Below are 19,190 nucleotides of genomic sequence, written 5' to 3' on the forward strand. Positions count from 1 at the left end.
TGTACACATTGGCACTTGCGCATTATGGTGCGCGAAACCAAGTAATAGTGGCCTATCAACATGTGAACTTTCAGGGAGACAACAAACAAAAAGCAACATGAGTGCGTACACATCACATGCCTGTTTGAGGCGACATACGAGTAGCGTCTCACTACATTTACTACAAACACACAAACACAACAGAAAATGACCACCAGGAAAGCATAGGGAAACTACTTGTCTATTTAATTGAAATGTAGAAATAATACATTTTGTGCATGTCTACCGCCATCTAAAATGCCTGATATATTAAAAGCCAAACTGTTTAGTATATTCTGCATCCCTTTGAATACTTAGGTCATTTCAATTGTCAAATTTGGAGGCACAGCTAATAACATGCATCCTTGGAATTTGTGTTTCCTTGTTACCACATAACTCAAGCCATCCCATACCTCACCAGCCGTGGTTGCCTAGTGGCCTTGGTGTTGCGCTGCTAAGCACGAGGTCAGGGCATCAAATCCCGGTCATGGCGGCTGCATTTCAATGGATGCGAAAAGCAATAAATAAGTAAGTAAGTAAATAAATAAATAAATAGCGTACATGCATGTTAAACGTGCATGGTAAAGAACCCCAAGTGGTCAAAATTAATCCGAAGTCCATCACTAGGGCATGCCTCATAATCAGATCGTGGTTTTGGCGCGCAAAACACCTTAATTTAATTTATTTTAATCCCATACCTTAAATTTCTGGTTATATCAAATGGTGGAGTCATAGCAACCGTTCCTTCTCTTCGCAACCCGCCGTGATTGCTTAGTCGCTATGGTGTTGGGCTGCTGCGCACGAGGTCGCGGGATCGAATCCCCGCCGTGGCGGCTGCATTTAGCTGGAGGCGAAATGCGAAAACACCAATGGGTGCTTAGATTTAGGTGCACGTTAAAGAACCCCAGGTGGTGAAAATTTCCGGGGTCCTCCACTGCGGTGTGCCTCATAATCAGAAAGTGGTTTTGGTTTGTAAAACCCCATATTTTTTTCCTCTTTGTAGAGTAAATGGGTTACATGGACAGTGAGGGCGTGAGTCATGTAATTCAATGAAACATTGAGAGCAGATAGTGAGCCTCCTTTATTTCTTGTAGCAGTAGGACGTGCATCGCAATAAGTCAGCGCAGTGTACCGGAAATGAACATGACAGGTTTTTTTTCTTTCTTTTTTTTTACTGCTCACCGCGCTTGATGTCGCTGTGGCAGTCTGTTTTTTGTCCCGACCTCTCCTCCTGCGGCGGCTACAGGACAGAGCTCGATCACTGCAACGTAGTACGTAGTACTGCGTAACAGCTCTATTTCCTTCGGAATTATGCAATGAAGCGAAAGTACTGTACCAATGCCTTAACTCCAGCACAAATGCTCTTTCCAGCGCATTGTTCCTTTAATAGAGAATTTTAGTGCGTCTGGTAATCCGGCAAGCGCGGGCGATTTGCCGGTTGAGCAACGGTGTAGACGTGAGCGGCTACATTGGTGGCATCAGCTGGTGGTGCAAAGCGCAACCACACAAACACAAACCAGATTAATATGTTCTGCTTAGCTACTTAGCTTAGCTACTTAGCTAGCTTAGTTACTGCAACTTATCTCTGTGTTTATCTGGTTGAACTCTACGCCACCAGGCGGCTGCACTGCTCCGGCCGCTCACTTTTACGGCTAAAGGTCTAAAAGTCTACAGGTCTCTAATAAAGCGATTAGCATTCTAGAAAGGTTCAACTACTCGCTCCCATTGACAACCTTCGTCTATAATTTCTTCTCCACCTATTACTTTAAAGCAAACAGCTTACTTTGACTCTTTTAGCCCGTTTTCGTGGTCGGTGGTAGGGTTTTCACCGCCAGTACAAAGATGCTGACGCATAGAACTTGTGCTCGCGCAACCGGGTTGCTGGGCGCGTTGTTTTACGAAAAACAACTATTAGACCTGCTTCACACGTACTTGCTGCCTGCCTATGCCTTATCTGCAGATCTGCAGGACACGCATCTAGTCGCCCCGGAGGGGTTCGGAGGGATGGTATAAGAGGCCAGATGTCCGTGCATGCCATATAAGTAACGTGTAGACTTGTGCGTCGTACTGGGAAGTAAAATTGGACACTTTATTCATGTTACTGTATATTCTTCAGCACTAATCAAGAGACGCCACGCGGATGCGCACGGCATGAGGACAAGCTCACAAAGTGCTGTTAAATTTAGCAGGTAGATCTCTCCCACAGGCATAATAAATTGCTTTGAGAAGACTCTACAAGCGATCACTACACAACAGTGTGTCAGTTAACGGCAGCATTCTCTAGTTAACTGCTGAGGGAAACATGAAACGCTACCCGAGTACCCCCACTGTTTTGCGTACGTTTTGCGTACGGGTCACACTGCATGTAAAAAACTTGGTCTGCTATTCTGCAAGTTCAAATCCCTACTAACGATGGCGTCAAAAATTCAGCTACGTGACTGTCGGTGAGAATGTTGCGCGGTTAAGCAATGTACTGAGATTATTCCACATCTGCGTGTTGACCTTAGAGTAATGTTTAAAAAAATTGGTCGTGCCTGAAGCACTGTTATCTTTTTTTTTCTTTGTTTTTTTCAACCCGCCGTGGTTGCTCAGTGGCTATGGTGTTGGGCTGCTGAGCACGAGGTCGCGGGATCGAATCCCGGCCACGGCGGCCGCATTTCGATGGGGGCGAAATGCGAAAACACCCGTGTACTTAGATTGAAGTGCACGTTAAAGATCCCCAGGTGGTCGAAATTTCCGGAGTCCTCCACTACGGCGTGCCTCATAATCAGAAAGTGGTTTTGGCACGTTAAACCCCATAATTTAATTTAATTTTTTTTTCAGAAAAGTGTTTGGCTTGTTTCAATATTTTTATAACTGGTAAAATCCTCAGGTGATATAGACTTAATCATATTGAACAGTAGTGTTTTATTTTTCGTACTTGGTAAGCATTGATGGTTATTCCATGCTTTCGGAGTTTTGTTGCCAGTTGGTAAACCTTTTTGCCTCTTACAATGCTAAAATCAGTTCCTTTGGACGCAGAAATAAATGCCCGCTACGCTGTTTGCAGTGTTAAGGTATTATAAAAAATTTCATTCTGTGTTAAATGGATGTCACACCCGTTTTAATTCCGCAGGCATTATGAGGCACGCCGTAGTGGGGGACTCCCGACTATTTCAGACCACCAAGAAATTTTGAACGTGCCCAGAATGGACGGGGGACACGGGCGTTTTTTAGCATTTCGGCCCCATCGAAATACGGCCGCCGCGGCTGGTATCTGATGCCGCGAACTCATGCTTAGCAGCGCAACACCATAGCCGCTAAGCCACCATGGCGGCTGAGCGTGGAAACGGAACGTGAATCTCGTGATCTTCGAAATGCAAGACGGGCTGATCATGCGCCGCCAGCCTAGTCAGGGCGAATCCGTGGGGAACCTTGGAAACCAGACGCAACGAGCCGGTGTTATCAGAGCAGCGGGGACGAAACTGTGTATTCCGGGGCCAGCGAGGCGAACAGTCTAGCATAACAAGGCTGCTGAGGTCGTGGTGCTACTCCTCCTGCTGATGGTGTGCGGGTGTGTTGCGGCTCATGCCCGGGAGGTTCACGGTCCACTCGGCCGCTGACCGACCTGGACGAAATGGGCGTACAAAGAGCGCGGCATTGCTGTAATTAGGCTTGTATCTCGACTCCGTATACTTCAATGTGGACAAAGTTTGCTCTTAAAGGCAGAGAGGTGATGCGAAAGAATGGTATGTACTTGCGGGTATATTATTTTTGGCACTGTTAATCGCCTAGTAATTTATAAATTTGATTAGATGTCTTGTTTCATTGTACTTGTCCTTCCAGATGACGTTTTAATGAAGTTCAATTACCCTTTTTTGAATGTAAACAAGCTGTGCATCTGCATCGCAAATGAATGAATTTTGGAACATTCGTGGTTCATTTCTCAAGTGAAAATAAACGAACCACTCGCCAAGCTCACTGCACAAATCGACAAGAGTTCCTGTCGCAAACAGGAAAGGAAATGCTGCCCTATTCTTTGAACAGCAGGGGAAATGCTCCCATTTCCAATTTTGCCCCGGCTTCTCCAAGACCCTGCACTTTTGCCCCAAGTGAATTTATGATTGCGTACAGATCATGAATGTTGTGGGCCTCTACTCGCGACTTCACGTTGAGCCTCATTCGCGTGACGCGAAAGGCCAATTTATAGAGCCAATCATAACTACATAGAGCCGCTCACGGCGATAGTCCTGTGGAAGAAATGGCTTTATTTCTTCACCAACGCGACCCTCAACTCGGTAACAATAAAGCTCGTGATCACAGCTCAAGTTCTTTCACCACCGACCACTGACCATAAAGAAACGACTGGAAGAGCGAACCAAAGAAAGCTATTCGCTTTGAAAACGATGTACTTACGAGGCTTTCCTCGAGCTCGGGCTCCTGCGTAAATGTCACCGTCTTGGACTTTGAAGATGCTTCCAGAATTATAGCGCCGTTTCTGCTCTTACGAGGAGCTCTAGCGGGTGTTCGGACTTAGAATTGTCTGACCAAGTCTGCTACCGGGGCGAAGCCAAGCTCAGAAACGAGGCGACGAGGAACTGCGCGGAACGACGAAATGGTACCCCCGCGCGGATTTTCTCCGAAGTCGTATAACGGTGATGGTTGCCCGGCTTACGCTGTTGCCGCTGCATTACAGCATTTTTTTTCCGAACTGGCGACAGGTACACTAGTGGTGAAAAACAACTGCGTGTTCCCTGTGCCACAATATAAATTTAGTGAAATGTGGGTAAAGAGAAGCGTACACAACTTTTAGACTGTTAGTTGTGGGTGATAATGCTATGGGATTGGGACGAATTCTAACGACGCATGATCGTGTGCAGTGAGTATTTCAAGGATAATTTCTTCCAGAGAAAATCGTTGAGCGCTTTGACGGCGGCACCGTAATGAGTGTTTCTGCGTGGCGCTTATTTTTGCGATTTATTTGCGATATACTTTTCGGAAAGAGTTCAAATCTATATGATGGCGGCTGAAGAAGAATTCTGTCTCATAAGAAACATGCACTGTAGTCCAACACAAAACAAAATGCGATGTTGAAACGTCATTACTTCATGAGATTTCCCCACGGCACGTGAAAACACTGAAACACAATACCGGTGGAGATTGCGCGACAGCAGAGCTGATCGTCTCACACACGTTACTGCGCCCTATACTGAACTGGGTCTATATTGACAAGTGCTTATGATGGAAGTGTGCACACCAGCATATTGGAGCCAATCGAACGTTGTATTAGCAAAAACGGCCGTACAGAAATCATGAGCTTCTTGAATTAAGTCACTGTTTCTTTGTTATTGTAATTTTTTAAATGCATCCTACAGCTAAAATGACGCCTTTAGATATGCTACGCATTGTGAATCGACATGAAGCATATTTCAGGTAGCACCATGACTGTCAACGATAGCTTCGTTCATCCCTGACCGATACCATCCTCAACGTCTGACTAACTGTGATGAGATACCTATCAAAATTACAGACATATATTAGAAAAATGACAAAATATGTACTAGTTTTTGTGGCGCTGGCTCAGTCTCACAATTCAACATTTATCGTATGTGGCAAGCTTTTGACAGTCATTGGGGTCTACAAGAATGGCAAGTGAACGAGAGCTACAGCACTCGTGCCTCATCTTCCTAATTACGTGACAAATAACGTGATTGGATTAAAAGCAGCCTCGCATTCAGTGAAACACCTTCGCGCTTGTTTTTTTAAAAAAGAAGGCCAACAAATGAGCTGAGCTAAACTAAATAGTCGTAAGCCGCCTGCTGGTCGAAACACGGGTGTTAGCTTGACCACTAAGTCACCTATATACTTGCCATGTTTCACTTTGCCAGAGCCACCTCGATGTGTTGAAAAGTGCGGGTACAGCTATTGAGACCCCCTACTTTCGCTCGTGAAAAGCCGGTGGCCTCGGCGACGTTGCCAAAGGTGCGGCAGGTGGCGGCCGGGCTCTTCACGCGATGGTCGCACGAGCAACCTGGTTGTTCGGCGGTGTCTCGGACGACGTGGCCTGATCTTGTAACTGCAGGGAATGCGGCTACCTTAAAGACGCCCAATAGCGCAAGATTTTGCGGAGAATCCCGATTACAGGGCAAAACGCAGTGGAGTCTTTGAGAGGAAAATTCGACTGCCGGCGGGCTGACCATCTTTGGAAGGACCACTGCCGGCCACGGGCCGGTTGGGAGGCCTACGTGGGCCACATCCGGCCGGCAGGCGTAGCTTGGAAACTTGTGGCTCAGATGGCCTCCTTAGGGCATGGTGTGTTGCCTACCTGAAACAATGGTTTGTGAAGAAAATGAAAAGTATGATTCAGTTCCTGGCATGCAAGAATTATGAAATAAATTTTACGCTGTAAATAACTGCAATAATAGTGAAGCTGTAAATATACGAACTTCACCGCACACCGTCCAATAAACAGTCTGTCGTCATTGAGGCAGTAACGCGATTTTGCGAAATTTGTACGTCACGAATCGACAACCCTGGAAATCTTTAGGCCTTCAAGGTTATTTTTTTCCCCCGGGTGCCACTATATTGCGTAATCCGTGGCACAATCTACGAGCAGTCCGCATGCTAGTTCGGGCCAGTGCTCCGCGGTGCATGGCAGCCAAACGCTCCGCAGCAGGTTCTGCTGGTTCCATTCGCACTCGCGCTGCTTCTTTAGCATGACGTGGCGTCTTCTACGCGGGAAACGGTTCTGTGGGACGTACTGAAGGGATTTAGGTCTGCATCTTGGGGGCTTCTTGCTGGCGTTGAGGCAGATGGAGCAGCCAGCGCGATGTGTGCGTGTGTATTTCAGCATGCAATCACCCTCAGAAATCAATTGGGCATTGCTGAAAATTTGTATTCGTCACTGTTACCTTAATTCAGCGTTCTCACTCTAATATTTGGCTGTGGCCGAGCCGCGATGAGTAATGACGAAACATATGACAATCCAAACAGCGTGGGTACCGTTCTGCAGCACAATAAGTTGGGCTGTTTCCTTGGACAAGCGTTAAAATTGTTACGTCTACACACACTCCGCGACTACCTTATTTGTTGGACGAGATTTTCATCCTCGAATAGAGTAGTTTTGGTTAGAAATATTAGCACAGCATAGGGTGTGAATCATATTTGTAGAGGGGTCGAGCGACCGGATGCGAACAGTGCGAGCGTCCGAAGCAGTAGAAGATGCAGTGTTATAGATCTATTTGTTCTGTTTAGCGCATGATCCAAGCATGCAGCACGCCCATTCGAGGTCTTATTGGGATGTAACCAATGTTTTTATTCCCGCCACCCCCTAAAGAAACAGGATGAAAACTAATTTTCGGTTCGGTATTCATTCCCACCATTACGATGCACTCACTCGTTTACGAAAGCTGTGTAATCGAAAATCGCCATCAAATTATTTTCATGTATTCCCTTTTGGGTATTACCACATTACAGGGCAAAAAAGGAAAAGTCGGTGCGCCTTCGTTTTCGCGTGATGAAGAGGTCTATAGCAGCCTTCTTGAAATTCTTGCAGACTATATATTTTGCGGCTGACCTCCCTGCCTTTCCTACCCTTGCTTTCTCTCTCTCTCTCTCTCTCGCTACACACTTCGGCGCAACTGTAATCTAAAAGCCGCTATATGAGCGGAAAATTTACTTCCTTCACTTACAAAAACTATAGCAAAGCTTTAATCATGTTACTACGTCTCATATCTTTGAACAAGTTGGTTGGCATCACACTTTTCGGACAACATGGACGAGACAAGTCTACTGTAAATATTCGATCCTCAAAAGACCACTTATAATACATGCCTAATAAGCATATATTTTCTTTTAGCGTGCTTCCCAGTAAAATTTTTCAAGTTTATGTCCCATGAATACATTACCTACGCATTTCTAAAGCGTTATCTTTTTTCTTCAATTGCAGAGTTTAACGCCAGACAGGTTCTAAAGGATTTTGCAGGGGCCTTTGTTCCTCTCATCGCATCTAAGCGGTGCTCATTTCTAAGTTTAACGAAATTTTTAAATGGCACCTTTGATACACAGAATATTTCAAGTTGTTGAGCTTGAATATCAGAAGATGCGGACATTATGAGCACTTAGACTTAAAACACATTCAGCTAATTAACTTAAACTCCTTAATTACCTTTTTAATAAATTGCTGCAGATATTGCAATGTACGAGTTGCAGCCGCCGAGTTCGTAAAACTTTGCCGCTTGAAAATAATTTCCAGGGTAATGCCAGTTACGAGCTTTATTTCCCAAGGTGTGGAACGAAATGCATAAGCGTTCTAGTTGCTTTTGTAATTGCAAGCATAAAAGATCGTTTTCTACATAAATGTAAGTGGAACAACTGTACATCTTTTACGGCGAATTTGATGGCACATATCTCCTAACTGGTGTCATTTTGGAGCTCAATTTCAAGTGGACATGTCTTGAAAACTCACTGCCTAAAATTGTTAAATTTCCATGTGTGCCGTAACTTAATTATTTAACAAGATGTTAGTGAATGGTTGTTAATTAGTTGGATACGTGTACCGAGTTCTCGTGCAACTAGTGTTCACCTCTCTGAATATTTCCGCTCAAAGAATAGGATTACATTATTTTCAACAGGCGATTTTTTTCAAAACCACGTAAAACTTAGGATGATCAACCCGTATAAAGAAACGCTTAAAATATCACCATCGAGTGATTAACTACCTCTAATGACTCTGTCCAGAGTACAACACGGAGTGCTGTACTACACTCGTATGACGACGACTGTATGGCACTGCGGCATGACGAGAGTTAGATGACGATGTTTGAGCAAACACAACAGAATCACCGCGACGGCAGTGCACCCATGGTATGAGGACGAATGCATAACGACGGCTGTATAAGGACGACACAACGACGGCGATGGCATGAAAAGGTATGAGGACATTGGGATGACCACGAGTGCATGACAACAATTGTGCAGTGACGACCGTATCACGAATCCTGCATGAAGATGTTGGCCTGACGATGGCGGCATAACGAGAGGCAGTTGACGAAGCTGGAATGACGATGTCGCAACCACCACGACGGCATCACCACCACGAGAGCGAAACTAGTGGCGCAAGATTTTAGACAACTTGGCCCACTGGGTGGGCATAACAGGCATGACGACGATGGCATGACAACAGTCAGATAACAAAACTTAAATGACGATGATTGAACGACCATGACGGCAATACGATTATTATTATATACCTAATGGCCCAAGCTTCCAGGCAACCTGGGCCATTGTCTCGGCGAAAGGGTCATTGCGTGAATGTTAATCGCAATAACTTCGACAGTCATCTTAACATGGGTTCTGCCGGAATTCTCTTGTCTTGGAGGAGTTAAAAAGCTCTGGTGATCACTGTACCTAGGTTATGAAGGCTTTGAATTCCTAGAGGCGATCAAGCTCAGGCGGGAGACGTAGGACGGACGAGCCGATCTTCGATGGACGTAGCGCTGTGAGTTTGACAGGGGTTTGACAGTTTGACAGTTTGACAGGGGTGACAGGGGTTTGGAGTTTGACAGTTTGACAGTTTGCCTATCAACACGGTGAAGAACAATGGGATGGTTGGGACTGGCAGCAAAGGGCAAACTTCTAGAGTTGGTATACATCACGGAATCAATTCAAAGTTCTGAAGAGTTAGAAAGATATTTGCATTGTCATCACGCTACAGACAGTAGAACAACATTGTAGTGGCGCGCCATGTAGCAACGTGGACAACAACCTGGACTACTTGAACCACCGGTAAAGAAGAACAAAAGACAGTGGAAACTATTTGATTGGTGCTAGACTCGAAGGAAAAACAGTTCACTAGAATGTCTTCAGGTATACAAGCTATCCTTCATATAGCAACCACAAAAGGAATCAATGAGAGGGGTTTCAGTACAGCTGGGTACATTATTTAAAAGTGGAAGGCGTGCATACACGCAGAGTGGTCTGCAATATTTTGTTGTTGCTCACAAAAAAAATTTGGCAGCTTGTTACACTCCTGTAAAATGCGAAGCCGAAAGCCTGCTGTACACTGGGTAATGCGCCGTCTCGCATCGTCGCATTGCTGCTTTCGCACTTCGGCTTCTGCGCTTGGTTTTCGACGCTTAGCTGCGGCTTCGCGCGCTCGTATAGCGGGCTCAGAATCGCGCCAGCAACGTTTCTATTCGACTTTGCATTGCATCCTCTCCGCAGGAGATTGGAACGTATGGTGTTCTGTGTATTGTATGGGTTATTGCAATAGATGTATGCGCTTTTCGCTTCACTTTGCTAAATGTTTGTAGCCTCAACCTTAAGGGAGTCTGAGCCATTGCATTTTTTGCTTGTTTAGGGTAGGGGGGGAAATGACCCAATGCTGATGATGATAGTTTTTGTGCCATTTGACCGGACGACGCGTTTTTTTTTTTTTCGCAATGCCATCGGGGGTCTGAGCCACTTAATGCTTTCGCCTTAATATGTAGAATTCCGAGAGTGACATAAACGTCAGATGACATAGCTGGCGGCGTGTGCGGGAGTATTCACATATGCCTTCGCTATAGTATATTGCCGAAAAACTATCTAAAAAATTCGGTTCCCTTCTACTCTGTGAAGAAGGATGGCCAGCGAAGCTGTGAATGTGGGCTCCTTAATGGCGAACGGCACCTTCGCTCTGTATCAGCCCGGCATTGCACCAGCTTCGGGATCGGCCCACGTATGGAGAGTGCTTAACGCCTGCTTCACCGCCACCGTGGGTCATCCGGGCATTGCATTATCTTCTGGATCGGCCCACGTATGGGGAGTGCTTAACGCCTGCTTCACCTCCACCGCGGGTCAGCGCGGCATTGCACTATATTCGGGATTGGCCCACGTATGGGAGCGCTTAACGCCTGCTTCACCACTGTCATGGGTCGTCCCAGCACTGCACTATCTTCGGGATTGGTCCACTTATGAAAGAATTTTGAGCGGTCGCAGGGCACGGCTGGTATTCAAGTTTTAACGGTTCCGCTGTTAAAAATTGTAGTACGGCCGTTCTTATCACACTTTAAAGCACGAGCACGGTGATCAACCGATACGCGTTTCTTTATCTTTGTCCCTAAATGTTGTGATTCTCTTAGCAAACGTTGTACGACTCTCAGTGGGTGCTCTAGCCTGATCCCCACCTATTTTGCTAACTGTTCATTTTATATGTGTTTTGCCACCAAATATTAGCATAATAATCGGCACGTGTTTGGCTAGTAATGAAATGAAATGTTTTTTGTGCGTTAAAATAGTTAAAATAGCCAGCAAGAAGGCACGCAGAGCAACAATCTGCTTTGATGAAGTTGAAGACTGCACGGTGCCCGTTGATCACATCACAATATTTTAACAGTAACCGAAAACTCAGTCTAGCTTTGTATGGATTCAAGGACTAATGGGGAACAGAACCGGGCCAAGCCGCGTCTACTGAGGACGCAGTCTTTCGGGCCTGGGCCTTGTTCGGGCCAAGTTTAAAAGCAGTGGGCTGGGCTTGAGCAGTCCAACGCACGGTACTTTTGGGCTCGGGCCAGGCCTTGGCCTCAAAAACCGGCTCTTGCAGTGCTCTACCTTGGATAGTGCGATGAGCAGATTCTCATATGATTATGGAATATTGAGTGAAACAGCTTACGACGACGAAGTGTCTTCTTGGCAGAACACTTGTTCCTGTGTTCTGTGAATTTCTGGTGAAATCTTCGCCTTCAGAGGTGTCTTGCCTCCCTGTCTTGCGGCCATGGACGCGGAGCGTGCCAGAGTCCCGCCTTGACAGAAGTCATCACGGCCGTCAACCACAAGGAAGCGAGTTGTCTTCCCCAGTGACACCGAAGACACCGAGTTGTACTCTATGTCGGAAGGCGACTCATGCGACAACAGCTTTATACCCGTCCGGAGTAAGAGGGCGAAAAGAAAAATTGTAAACACAGCGCCGTCAACTCCTGCAAGTACAATGACTATGAAGTCAAGGCCTGCGCGCTGGCCACACGTCATCATCTTTATGCCGTAAGAATCCTCAAGCAACCTAAGATTACTGTACAGGCAAGCCCTAACCATTCTTCTGAAATGTGCGGTGCCGGATCCAATTAAACACATCAAAATAAACCCCGGCAACAATATACTCGCCATAGACATGTACAATGCGAGTGCGCTTGAAAAACTTCAAGGAATAATGGAGCTAGGCGGAATCAAAATGCGCCCCTTTATCCCGATCGACGATACATCCATAGCCGGTGTAATTTACGACATTGACATGGCCATTCCCAATGATTACCTACCTAGCCTCATCAAGCCGGCAAACGAGTGCACGATCATTACGCAAGTGCGCCGCCTTGGGAATATGCGCTGCGTAAAAGTAATTTTTAAGGGGGATTGCTTACCATCCCACGTTAAAGTCGCACATTTCCGACATGCGGTTCGACCATTCATCCAGAAGCCGCTCCAATGCCATAAGTGCTTCAGGCTAGGATACGTCAAGGGCATGTGTACCAACTCGCTACTGCGTCCCCGTTGCGCTGAACCTCATGCAGAAGAGACCTGCGGTGCCACAGTTCTGAAGTGCGCCAACTGTAGCGGCCCTCACGCGGCCTCGTCGAAAGACTTTCCGCGCATCAAGAAGGAGCGCGGTGTTCTGAAGCAAATGGCCAGAGACAATTCGGCCCACAGGGAGGCAGCTGAACTAGACCGGCGTCGGCGTCGACGTCGTCCCCATCGTACGTCTTCAAAGACGGCGCATGCGCGAAGTGATAGTACCCACTCCACTGTGGCACCACTTAGTCGCGCCGCGAAAGGGCCCACCAGTTCCACCAAGGAATAAGATCTCCCTTTAAGGAACCTCAGAAGGTCGCGGCCCCACCGGAGCCTTCTCCGGCCATTGATGATTCACCTAAACCAGATCGTCAAGTCCTCTCGGTGCTACGTTCTCTCATGGAAGCCATCCGGGCGATTTTAGTGGACATGGGGTCAACGTTTGCTCACAGCGCACTTAATGTGCTGGACGCCTTAAGCCCAGCGCTTGAATCCATGAAGCAGAAAGATGGCTATTCATACCCCATCCTTCCGAAAAAAGTCAAGGTGGCGTCCATTATTCTATGAAACGCCAGGGGGCTAAAATCACGTCTATCAGATTTTTGTCAGTTTGTGTACACCAATGTGTTCCCACTCATCGTCATTTGTGAGCCCAACTTGTCGAAACCAATCAGACTGTCAGGGTACGAAGTTATCATGTCTTCAACAAATGGTGCATGCAACAATATCATCGTTTTTGTTCGTCGTGAACTTGCCTGTGTTTTGCGCCCATTTGCCCCCCAGGACGACAATCAATATATATGCATCAAATTTGAAAAGAACAAACTCTTATTTACTCTCATAGGCGCGTATATATCGCCTTCAAGCAATTTCGATACTAAAAGATTATCGGATATCTTGAGTGTTTGTCCCGTCCAATGGGTTATCATAAGAGATTTCAATGTAGACCATCCAGCATGCGGAAGTACAAGGACCAATGGAAGAGGACGAAGATTAGCAAGCATCGCCTACAACTATGGCCTTATTCTCCTGAACAATCGTAGCGCCGCGTTCTTCGAGGCGTGACATACGGCAGCTGCCTCGACCTATCTTTCGTCTCCAACTCTGTCGCCAGATTTGTGAAGTGGTTTCCAGTTATTGAGACATATGGGTGTAATCACATTCCCACCTATCTAAACATCAAATGCTCAAATGCCACACATTTCTTGGCGTAATTATTGACCGAGACCGCTGTTGGAGCCCGCACGTGGCCTACATGAAACGGCGCCTGACAGCAACTTCCCAGTTGTTTAAATACTTCACAGGAAAGACATGGGGGATGTCAGTAGACGCAATGCTGAAACTCTACAGAGCTCTCTTTGTCGGTTTTTTTTAAGATATAGCCTACCTGTGCTGAACAACACCTGCAAGACAAATATTCGTGTTCTGCAGGCAGCACAAGCTCAAGCACTCAGAGTTTGCCTTATTTGCCCAGATGCACGTCAACAGAGGCAACTATTGCGATTACTCGGAACCATCCAATGCAAACTCACATTATGGTGGAAGCCCTGAGAGTGCAAATCAGACATATTGCACGTGCCCCCTATCACCACCTTGCAACACTACCTTCACACAGGCACCAAGCATCATTTTCAAAAACTATCGTCAAGTACAACGACAAACTTCCCTCGGGCTTCACCGCTGCATCTAAACCATCGATACCCCCTCCCCCCCCCCCTCCTGGTGTTTTATCAGCCCCACAGTACATCTCAATGTACCAGGAATCGGGAAAAAGCCTGAGTTGCCGTCGCCTGTGCTGAAACAACTGTCTCTGCTTCTTCTGCACGAGAGGTATGTGAACAGTGTACATATCTATACTGATGGTTCCACAAACATCCAGTGTTCGTCTGGTGCTGTGGTTGTCCCAGCAAGTGTTATTACCGTGAGCTTTAGGACTGTCCACCCAATGACATCGATATCTGCGGAACTAGCTGCTCTTCGCGCTGCACTTTGTTTCGTCAATCGGGAACCACCTCGACAATGGCCAATCTTCAGTGACTCAAAGGCAGCCCTACGATCTGTGCTGTCAGCTCTGCGTAGCGGGCCATACGAACAGCTCGTATTCGATATTAGATGCCTACTCCATACATCAGATGAGAATGGACAGCACTTGAGTGGCTTTCTACCCTCCAATTCTACCCTCCAATATTCCATCATCGCGAGTTCGGCGTTTGTCATGATATATTAGCCAAAAAGCAGCTAACCTTCCGAATATACAGTCAGCGTCAAAAGGTTACAGATCGCGGCAATCTGAAGAAAGGCCTATAGTTTGGCACCCTAGGCGCGCAGCATGGTATTGAGGTGTTCAGCATGCACTGGTCTAGAATAAACAACGGTTTTCCATAATTTTGCTGACTGTGGGCCTAACTGCGTTGAAACGACGTGCTTAGCACGACAGGCCACACAGCGCTATTAGCGACGGGAGCAAATGTCTAACGCGAGAGGAGAGTCAGTGACGACGTTTTGTATAAAAGGGAGCATACGACTATGAGTGGATACAGCGAGATGGCATAAATGAGTTCCATTCTACACAAAAAAGGAAAGACATGCGTGGTGCAGTGCTTCACTCTATGCCTTTATTTTTTGTTTTAAAGAAAATACACAGCTTCTGTAGCGTAATGAAAAGGACGACGAGTTTGCGTAATGAGGGCACATTTGGAGCCCCGCCGGTTAGACACTTACGGGTTGGTCCGCCTCATAAACTACGCCACTAGCGTCTTACTAGACAAATTTTGCCATTTGCCGTGGTGCTTGTGTAGCAGATGGAAGGCTTAACATTACTATGCGGCGTTGTGCTCAGACGCTGTCTTTGCGGAGGTGTAAGAAAAGGAAACAAACAAGCAAACAAACAAGAAAACTTGGTATTTGTACTCGCTGTTGTTAAATAGGGCGGAATTTCTCCATGTTGCGATGTCATTCTGTCATCTTTTCCTTACACAATACCTTTGAAAGATCAGTTACATAATCTGTCAAATAATATGTCGTACACACGGAATCCCACGGGAATAACACTTCTTTACGTTTGCAGCTTTGAGTTCGCCGGAATAACTATTACGTTCCACATACCTACACAGCTCAGACAGGGTAAAGTGTAGCTGGTAATGTTCCAGTTCAGTCCGTACGCGGAATACAAGAAAATAACAAACACTTGATATACCTGCGTTATGAGGCTACACTCCCAGCAATGTACTCAGTGGTGACAACTCGTTTAAGTGAAAGGACGTACGTCACGCTAGCATGCTTCTTGGTGCTCGCGACACGATCTTACGTAAATATATCCGCATATAGAAAATGGCATATGCACCTACGCGTACGCAAACGCACCCGATCATCCTTTTTCAAACGAATTAAGTCAGGTAGCTACACTTGAAACCGCCGAGCTCTTGGCCTAAACATAAACCGTTCCAGCAATGAGAGGTACACTTTTCGGTAGCTCTTGACTGGCCAGGAGGTGCTTGGGGTTCAATGGGTTCAATTACCGGTGGAGCTGAAGTTATCCGTTGTCATTAAAGGGCCTAAATCAATTTGGCTTCAAAACATTGTTATCAAATGGGTGCTATGAAAGAGTTCACAATGAACATACATCCGCAAGAATTTTCAGAATGGCGCTGGAAAAGCAAAGTTACAGGGATTTCTGAACGATTAAGCTACCGCCCCAGTTTCCTGTTCCTTTTCACTACACTCTTCATAAGTGCTTGCTCCTCCTCGCCGCGCATTGTCACCTGCTCCATGTAGTGCAGCGAAAGTTACAAGTCACATCAACAAAGCGCAACAACGGCTCCTCAATTGTCCGCCTTCGCGTAAGGCCTACTGAATGAAAGCTTCAGTGAAGCATCAGCGGCCCAGAGTGCTACAGAGAGCTGGCTCTTGTCATGTTGGTGATTGTTGTGCGTTGTCGGTTGACCAATTCATTGCTTTCTCAGTGTTGACGTGTCGCGTAGGACGCTGTTGACACTGTCACGTGCGAACAAGGGAATAGAAACGCTCAGAGAAGAGCATGGGCTGCCGAGAAAGAAATAAACTCTATTTGCTAACCAGGCATGCGTTTTCATCGGCCAGAGGTGGGTGACCTCCTCATTCCAAGTAGCCATAGCTTGTCCACCAGCCGGATCTGTTTCTGAGGGTTTTGTGACGTAAGCAGCGCCTCCCACTGTCCTGTACCTTATTGTACTATTTCTTCCTCATTGGCTGGAATGCTTGGGCTATTTCGGTGTCCCGGTATTACACAGTACATGATGTTCGCTGCCTCCGGCCGGTATTTGCAGTTCCTTCTGTAGATCGCCCGAGGAATGGCGTGGAGAAGTGCCCCGTAAGAGTAGGTCACTGTATGTGATCTTCTCTAGGTCACTGCTTCTTCTCTGTTGAGCTTCATGTGGGCATGTGTATAATGACTCCCTTGCTTCCTGTTTTGCGTGCGTATTTCGGAGTATTTTCTAGGTATTCGTTCCTCAGAACCGCCGGAGTCCCATTACTCTGCAGGGCGGCCCGATGTACATGCTCTCACGCTGCAGCAAGTGCCGCTTGGTTCCCCTCAAGGGATTTGTGCCCAGACTTCTAGATGATACTTGCAGCTTCGAAGTCACACTATTGTAGAATTTGGAGCGCTGATGTGGTCATTTGACCACTTTAATAAGCTTCAATCATTCTCTCAGGTTCACATTTTGTGCTTCGAATAATTTTTCTCAGGTGTTATGAACTCCGATCTTGAAGAGATTTATCGTGGATACGCACTGGCCGTAGCCTATAGGCTGCTGAACGTTCAGTAGGTTACGGTGCTTGGGATTAATGCTTGCATTTCCTTATGCGGTCGTCTTTTTTTGAGCCTGTTTGCATTTGCTTGCTACTCTTTCATGAGATGCGTCACCTGCTCAACAACGCGCTTTAGTTTCTCGAGCTCCGTTACCTTTCTAAATAGGAGACTGAGGATCCGTAGTGTAGAAATATTGAGGCTATTTATGCCTCTCACTTTGACTTCAGTATCCGGGCTTTCTTGCGATGGTCGTCTCCACGTGCGTTTTCGGATTACCAAGAGCTTCGATTTCTCTGGTGCGCAGGAGAGGCGGAATGCTTCGAGGTATTGCTCACTGATGCGTACCGCTTCTTACAGCGCATCTTGTAGGGTCGTGGTAGATGCACCACGGGTCCAAATTGTGGTTACCTGCATAAAGTGCGTGTTTGATTCCCTTTATCCGCTTCAATTGCTTAGGCAGCGAGCTCGTCGCCAAGTTGAAGAGCATTGGCGGTATGACGGAGCTGTGTGGTGTCCGTTTATGTGGTAATGTCAATTTTTCCCAACGAAGATTTCCTAGTCGCACGGTTTTGGTGCTCCCCGTGAAGAGATCGGGAATGTGGCTATACGTTTTTCCCCGCAGCTCTTAATGTTCAGAAGGTGAAGCGTGATGTCGGGGGGGGGGGGGGGGGGTATTATCTAAAGTCCCTTTTACATCAAGGGCAACGATAGCTCGCTTGCTGTGTGTCTCTAGTTGGTCAATTACCTCTTCTGTAAGCTGTAGCAAGATATCCGAAGTAGAAAGATGCGACCGGAAGCCGAACATGATGTTTTTGATGTATTCGTTGTCTTCGAGGTACGGGGTGATGCGATTGAGTACCAAATGTTCATAAAGTTTCCCGCGCACGAAGAGAGGGATATATAGGACAGAGCATTTGTATGGTTTATGACCTTTTACGTTTGGGGATCATAGTTAGTTCGGCACATTTCCGTTCCGGAGGAACATGTTCTTCTTCCCAACAAGCGTTAAGATATTGAACTAGTGAGTCAAGCGTCGTACATCGAAGATTCGCGAGATATTGTTATTGATTTGATCGTTGCCATAGAGGAGTGTTGCGAGTGACACTGTTCTATACTATGTCGATTTTTCTTCTCGTGAACGGGCCGTTCAGACCAGTATTTATTTATTTATTTATTTATTTTTTTATTTATTTATTTATTTATTTATTTATTTATTTATTATCGTACCCCCAAGGCACAGTGGGCATTAAAGAGGGGGTGGGTATATGGGTTAGAAACAATGAAAAATATTTGAGGTTATGAATACGACAATAACATAAACAAGCAGAAACAACAGCAAATAAACAGAAAAAAAAAGCAACAGCGAAATTCGAGTCAATTGAAGAGATGTTCGGCTGCAGCCGTCTTCAATGATGATGCATCGGCAAAAATGGCAATAGAAGAGGGAAGGAAGGCAGTACCACTCAGAACAGGTTCTTGGCATAAAAAAATGCAGGAACATGTCAGCGCGACAGCGAGGAACAGCTACCTTACCAATGTGGCCGATACGGGATGATACGTGCACTGGTGGCGAAATGAGTTGCTGATTTAATGAACGCTGATGGAACACTTTGTGGAATAAACAATGGCAGGAAATGTTGCGCCGAGTTTGAAGGTTAGCAAGCTTAAGCGTCCATTTCATTTGCGAGACGCTGGTGGGACGTGAATGGTTTGACATAATAAAACGGGCTGATTGATTGTCAAACGATTCTACAGGTTGAATGAGAATGCGGTGGGCCGGATCCCAAACTGTGCATGCGTATTCGAGTTTCGGACGAACGAAATTTTGGTAAACAGTTAATTTTAGTCGCTCTGAAGCTTG

Source organism: Dermacentor andersoni, chromosome 6, assembly GCF_023375885.2.
Source record: "Dermacentor andersoni chromosome 6, qqDerAnde1_hic_scaffold, whole genome shotgun sequence".
In the NCBI taxonomy this organism is placed as follows: Eukaryota; Metazoa; Arthropoda; class Arachnida; order Ixodida; family Ixodidae; genus Dermacentor; species Dermacentor andersoni.